We start from the raw sequence: 7,201 nt of genomic DNA, 5'->3' as shown, positions 1-7,201 counted from the left end.
ATATATTTTTGAAAAATAAGCATATATTTTTATTTGTTATTTTAAGTAAGCCAATATAATAGAAAATTGAGACTTCATCATAGTACTTATAAGTTCACATCTGAGAAATTATGTTCCTCTGTTGACGTTATAGTTTAAAAGGGTTATTGGCAAACAAGACTATTTTTGATGAGGGACTACAGGTATCCCAGGATCTTTTACATTTATGCTCTTTAGTCTGATAAAATAAGGACAAATACAGGGAAACCAAAGGAGGCTGCCTCTAAACTACAATGCAGAACTTACTGGGGGCTTGAACCATTCAATAATGGAACCTAAAGAAGTGAATTCTTTGTTACTAGAAGTAATTAAGCAAATGTGGAATAACTGATCTCACACGTGGGGACTGAGGCTGGAAGGATGATAGGACTGGGTCTAGGCAGCAGATGTTGATGGGGGGAGAGAGAAGCCTGAAACGGGCACTCCTATTTCTGAAGTTGTGTCCTCTAGTGGACAAGAAGAGCAGATAAAGGAAAAAGAGTTGCAGCAGCTCAAATTCACGTGTATAGGACTGAGGGAATCTCAGCCTCTGTTTGATTGTTGTTCCTATCCAGCCAAGCAGGTCTCCTCCAGTAAGAGGGGCACAGCAGGGACACTCTCCTAGCAGGCACAATACATGGAAAGAGAAGGCTGGCAATACAGTGGTTTGGTTTGATTCAAGATCTCAGTCTAGATGTTCCCTTGAGGATTATGAAAGCTTTCTATGTACTCCACAAGAAGATGAGGCTAAGCTGAATGATGGTTACTTCCAAGCCAGTACAGACACAGGATATCATTAACCCAGAAACAATGTCAGAAGCAGAAGATAAGAAGAAACAGACTGTGAAGTCAGAATGAAAGGGCCAGGTAAAAGTATAAGTGAAAGCAGGGAGCTATGTAAGAGGTAAAGCAGTCATGGGAGTAGAGTGAAGGAAGATAATTAAATTTCTGTCCTCAGACTCTGGGCGTTCAACCACAGTGGGTGTTTTTGGAGGAGGGCTATCTTGATTATCTGGATGAGGATGTCATGGAAAATTTGGGAGAGGGGGTAATAAACTTGAAAGCATAAGGATTTACAACCAGGGTCTTTACCCACAGGCATATTTGACTAGATGTAAAAGTATATATACACATGCCAAAAGACTTGAATCCTTCAAGAGATTCAGGACTAATGGCAAAAATAATTTCTACCAGATACTGGAGAAAATGCATGTTAAATAAGTAGGAATTGATACTTAAACATTATTGAGTAAAATATTTAGCTTTGTCAAAGTATTTTATTTCTTTTATAATTTTGTCTTTTAAGAAACCATGTAAAAGAATTATAATAGTAAAAAACATTTGTGTTTTAATACCGCTGTATGTGCATTTTCAAATACAGGAACGGAAAACTATAGTAAATTGTCTCCAATTTCCCACCATTTCAGGAGCCTTCCTTCCTAGATAATAAGGTCACGGCGACAGTATACTATTACTGAGCTAAACCACATAATAAAAAGTAAAAAGACTCCCAAATTCTTATCTTGAATCACAACACTCATAATGAATGATAAAAGGCAAATATACACAATTTTAATTGCTGATTAACAATATCTTTGTATAAATGTCTCTAGTTATTATTAGCTTCTTGCTTAGATATAGTGCTGCCATTAGGAATTTATTATAACTAAGTGCTTAGGTTATAATTTGGGTAATAATAGCCATTAGAATGTTTTAGGACTATTACTGTAATTTTAATAGGGGCAAATATATATATATATATATATATATATATATATATATATATATATATATATATATATATATTTCCAATATTTTTGCTATAACTAAAATGGTTTACTTTCTAATTTTTAAATAGTGGGGTAGTGGAATGGTGAAGTAATAAAAGATTCTTTAAATAATAAAATTTATGAATAAGTGCTTGGAACTTTAATTATGAATAGAATAGGAATACTTTTTGCACCCTGAAAGGCATTTCATGCCAAATTAAAACTTTCAACATGGTGTCAAAAAAAAAAGACACAAGCAATTAATTACAGGTAATTAAAATCAAACAATTAGCATAAGCATTTGTCACTGAGTCCATTATATTACAGAGACAGTTCTAATTTAATAAACATAGCCAAAGCCTCGGAATGATGCCTCTGCAGCAAGCACAATCATTCCAAAGAAAAAAGGTTGCCATTTAGATCATGTCTTTGCACTAGAGTCATATATTAGAGAATGGCAGTGGGGAGAAGGTAGGCTTATTTCTAATGAAATATCATTGTATGGCTTTATCATTATTTCTTTCTTCTCTAAGGAAGGAATTGTGTTTCTCATCAGAGCACCAGAAAATTCTGGAAAACAATGCATCCATATCTGCACAGAAGTTTGTAGAATTGTCAGTCCCAATCAAGAGAAGAAGTAGATGTAAAGAGGCAGGGTTTTCTGAGTTCTCTTGATGCACACATACATGCCACCTGAGAGCAAGTGGCTGGGGTCAGAGTAGCAGTCAACAAAGGTGAACTTCATAACTTTATGAATTAGGATCAAAGAATAAAAGAATTATCCACACCAAGAACACATTTGCTTTTACAAACTAGAGCAGCTTGGAATTTTAATCAATTTTCTAGGATGATCCCAATTATGACTAAATAAGATCTTTTCTTCGAGCTTTGCAGCCTTTTTTTCCTAATATATATGGATTTAAGAAAGAAAAACCTGTTGTGAGTGTATTAGTCAAGGTTCTTGAGAGAAAACCAACAGGTTGTGTTTAGAGAGAAAGAGAGAGAAATTTATTTTAAAAAATTTGGTCACACAATTGTGGAGGCTTGGTAAATCCAAAATCTGCAGGGTAGGAGAGCAGGCTGGACACCTAGGGAAGAGCTGCATTTTGAGTCCTAAGGAAGACTGCTGGCAGAATTCCTTCTTGCTGAGGGGAGGTCAGTTTTGGCCTATTAATGCCTTCAACTGATTGGAAGAGGCCCACCCACATTTTGGAGGGTAATCTGCTTTACTCAAAGTCTACTGGTTTCAACATTAATCTCATCCAAGATCATCTTCACAGAAACATTCAGAATAATGTTTGACCAAATTTCTGGGCACTGTGGTCACGCCAAGTTGACATACAAAATTAACCATCAGGTTGAGACTGTGTTAAACATGGTCAGGCCTGCTCATATTAGCCCCTTTGTGAAAAACAAAAAAAATTTGCATGAGCAGATATAGGAGGAAGCAAAAACTAGTGACTCAGGTGCAAGAGTAAGAGCTGGCATAACTGGAACACAAGAATATTTTTGTGACAAAGAACCCAAATTTAGATAGGGTTAATTTATAATGCTGAAAAGCTGAATTACTATATTACATTTGACATTAAATGGTTTTTGATGTAATCCTTCTGGGACAAAAACAGGTAAGAATCCTGAAACTCCTTGTTTCAGACTTCCTTCAGTTCAGTTGGATTCCTCAACACTCATGGCCCCTGACCTTTACCCCTACCTTGGTTTTATCTCCCTTCCCCCATGCAAAAGAAGGGAAGCCCTAGGAAATCTGATGGGTTCAGATGTATCTTTTGTTTATAATCTGCTCATGTGCTTCTGATGCTCATAATAGTTTGTGAATAGAACTGACTGATGCCCCCAAGTGCCACTTCATCTATTCTCTGAGGTTAATTCTAGGCTTTTTAGAACACTGACTATAGGTATCAATTTTTGGTGTGAATGTATGGTTACTGTTTGTAAAAGAGATGTGCTATGATTCTGAACAGCAATCCAATAGTCTTCATAACATATACACAGGTGTCTAAAAATCCCCATGAAAACAAATAGTGAATTAACAGAATTATATTTCTGTTTGGCTTTAACCTCATGTAAGAGATTAGTTTATTTAAGGAAATAAATGTTTGAAGAAATGCCAGCATAATTCTCCTCATCTAATTCTTTTGTATCCTCATGACGAAATGCCCCATCCCCCCACCCAAAATGTAAGCATATGGTCAATATCTTATTTCTTTTTTATTTTTTCTTAAATTTCAGACAACCAGCTATCTTTTTTTTTCCTCAGCCAATGACTAGGAAAGATATTTGTCTTATCAGCCATGTCAGGTATACACTTGGACTTAGATGCTTGATAATCATTTTGCAATTAGTCAAGGCACAAACTGAAACAGACGTTACTTCTAAAGAGTATGCAACTGGAACTAAGTGTTAAGTAAGCAATTAAGTCACACATAGCTGCATCAAAGGACGGATCTTATTTTGTTTTACTAGGGTCTTCACAGAACGAAACTGAACATGTGGATCCCTTTCTCAAAACCTATAAAATCCTATATACTCACAGTTTCATTCCTAATAAACCTGTTTGAAAAGTTTAGTCTATCTATATTTTTCATGAGCTGCAGGCATTTTTTGTTGCTAAGCAATCTAATTAAGACAGTGCATATTCTTTGAGTAGATTATACTAAATTCAATTTAGTATGTCAGTGTTTACCAGGTAAAAGAGGTATACATTGTTTTGGAAACAGGATTCAGTATAATCTCTTTTTGCATCAATTTCTAGCTATGGAATTCTAACTATTTTATCATAGAATGAGACCAATTTAAGTTTAGCAAAACCTACAGTACATTAAAACTCTAATCACAATTTAAATCTCCTAATCCTACCATGCAAGACATATTGAAAGATATAATAATATATAGAAAACCCTTTGCAACTGAGTTATAAAAATCCAGTTCGTTCCTACTATGTCTTTCTTTCCTGTGTGTTTCTTTCCTATGTGTCTTTTTTACCCCCCACACAGCTCACTTCTGACACTTCTGGTCACCAATGTGTGGGGTTTTTTCCTCCCACATCAAGAGATTCTGTGACACCAGCTGGATGAACTATAATTTAACTCAGTTCTGACACTATCTATAGTCCCACAAGACTGGTCTCACCCCACTTCAGATGCCAATTGCAAGTAGTAAGTTCCTAGGTGACCCACAACTTCTGTTCTGCTTGGCTACAGGTCGGAGGTTTCCACGACCCCCTCCTCAGGTTCAATTAATTTGCTAGAGGCTTGCAGAACTCAGGGAGACACTTACATTTACCAGTTTATTAAAGGATATGATAAAGGATACAGGCAGATGAAGAAATACACAGGGCAAGGTCTGGGAGGGTCCCAAATGCAGGAACTTCTGTCCCCGTGGAGTTGGGATGCGTCACCCTCCCAGTATGGGGATATGTTTACAACCTGGAAGCTATCCAAACTTGCTACTATTGGAATTTTATGGAGGCTTTCTCATGTAGGCATGATCAATTATTAATTCCATTTCTAGCTCCTCTCCCCTCTCTACATAAGTAGGGTCTGAGGCTGAAAATTTCAAGTTTCTAATCATGGCTTGGTCTTTGTGAAGACCAACCCCCATCCAGGAGCCATCCAGGGTCCCACCCAGAGTCTCCTCATTTGATCCAAAGATGCTCCGAGGGCTCTTATGTCTTAGGAAATTTAGGAGCCCTGTTCCAGGGGTAGAGACCAATACAGATGGTCTCTGACTTACGATGGTTCAGCTTAAGATTTTAAACTTTATTATGTTGTGAGAGCAACCACATCCAGTAGAAACTGTACTTTGAACTTTGACTTTTGACCTTTCCCCAGGCTGATGATATGTGATATGATCCTGTCTTGTGATGCCAGGCAGCGGCAGCCCCCAGCCAGCCACGCGATCATGAGGAAAAACAGCTGATGCAACCATTCTGTGCCCAGACAACCATTCTGTTTTTCATTTCCAGTGCAGTATTCAATAAACTACATGAGATATTCAACATTTTATTATAAAATAGGCTTGGTGTTAGATGATTTTGCCCAACTGTAGGCTAATGTTAGTGTTCTGAGTACATTTAAGATAGGCTAGACTGAGGTATGATGTTCATACCTTCAACTTATAGGTTTATTAGGATGTAACCCATCATAAATTGAGGAAGATCCAAATACACACTTTCTATAATATCACAACAACCCTCACGCTTAAGACCCTATGAGCCAAGGAAGGGATTGAGAAGCAAAAAAATAATATAGCTTGCATTATCTCTTCTGCCTCTCATTTTATAAGTGGGTCCAGGGCTAATTCCACATTTAACCAAAGAAGCCAATCCTTTAATACCTAAAAGCTGTAAATGGATATTTACCAAAATATTCCCCTGCCAAACAGCAACAACAACATAGCAACAAACCCTGTTTCCTGACAGGCTATCTCAGGCACAAATATTTCATAATTATTTATATTTTTTTAGGTAAAGATATAGAAGATCCGTTTTACAGCAGATTACTTTTCCTGGAGTGGTTGAACTTAAAAGTATTTTTATTGATTGGAATTATTTTAGTAGGTAATTTTTCAATTACAAAAATTAGAGTCACTAAAGCACAGGGCTAGTAAAATTTAATAGAGATGAGACAACAGGGAAAAATGTCTGAATTTCAATTGAGCCAGGGTATTTGTCATGATTGTCAGGGTGGTAATCTATTGGCAGACAGGGGTGGGGAAGAAGATGTAGAGAGAAGCATTGTAAGAACAACCTTATCTAGATCCTTGATACACAGAGAGTGGTCCATGGCTAGTATCATCTAGGGATTTGTTAGGAATGCAGAATCACAGGCCTCCTATAAGATTTACTGAATTCTAATCTGTACTTATCAAGATCCCAAATTCATAGGAACATTAATGTCTGAGAAGTGCTGATCTACATGTCAAGTTGGTCTAGAACTAGCCTAGCTGTATAAGATTTGAATAATGAGTTTTGACTTTTCATGGTGTGCAAAGTCCAGTAGAGTGAAATGATTTTGATGGGTTGTTTGGCCACAGCTCATAAGCAGTGCCATGAGCAACACACAGGAATTTACAGATTTGCTGCCACTTGCAATTTGTACTGATTAACATCAATTAGATAATTTTTCCAATCATTCTGACTGAAAAGAGAGGCAGATTGGGATAATGACAACGTGGGCACTTCAATTATATAGCTCTGAGTTAAATCCTTCATGGTTTGAGTAAGGTATATAAACACTTTGAATTTCAACTTCTGCTTCTATAATTTGGGAAATATAATGCCTATTTTGTGGGATTATGTGAAGATTAAATTAGATAAATTATAGAAATTTCTTGATATAAATCCAGAAACATATTTATGTTTCCTGGTGTGTGTGTGTGTATCCTATACAGCTGTA

The sequence above is a fragment of the Eschrichtius robustus genome, chromosome 12 (assembly GCF_028021215.1).
Source record: "Eschrichtius robustus isolate mEscRob2 chromosome 12, mEscRob2.pri, whole genome shotgun sequence".
In the NCBI taxonomy this organism is placed as follows: domain Eukaryota; kingdom Metazoa; phylum Chordata; class Mammalia; order Artiodactyla; family Eschrichtiidae; genus Eschrichtius; species Eschrichtius robustus.
Note: the sequence above shows the minus strand (reverse complement) of the source record.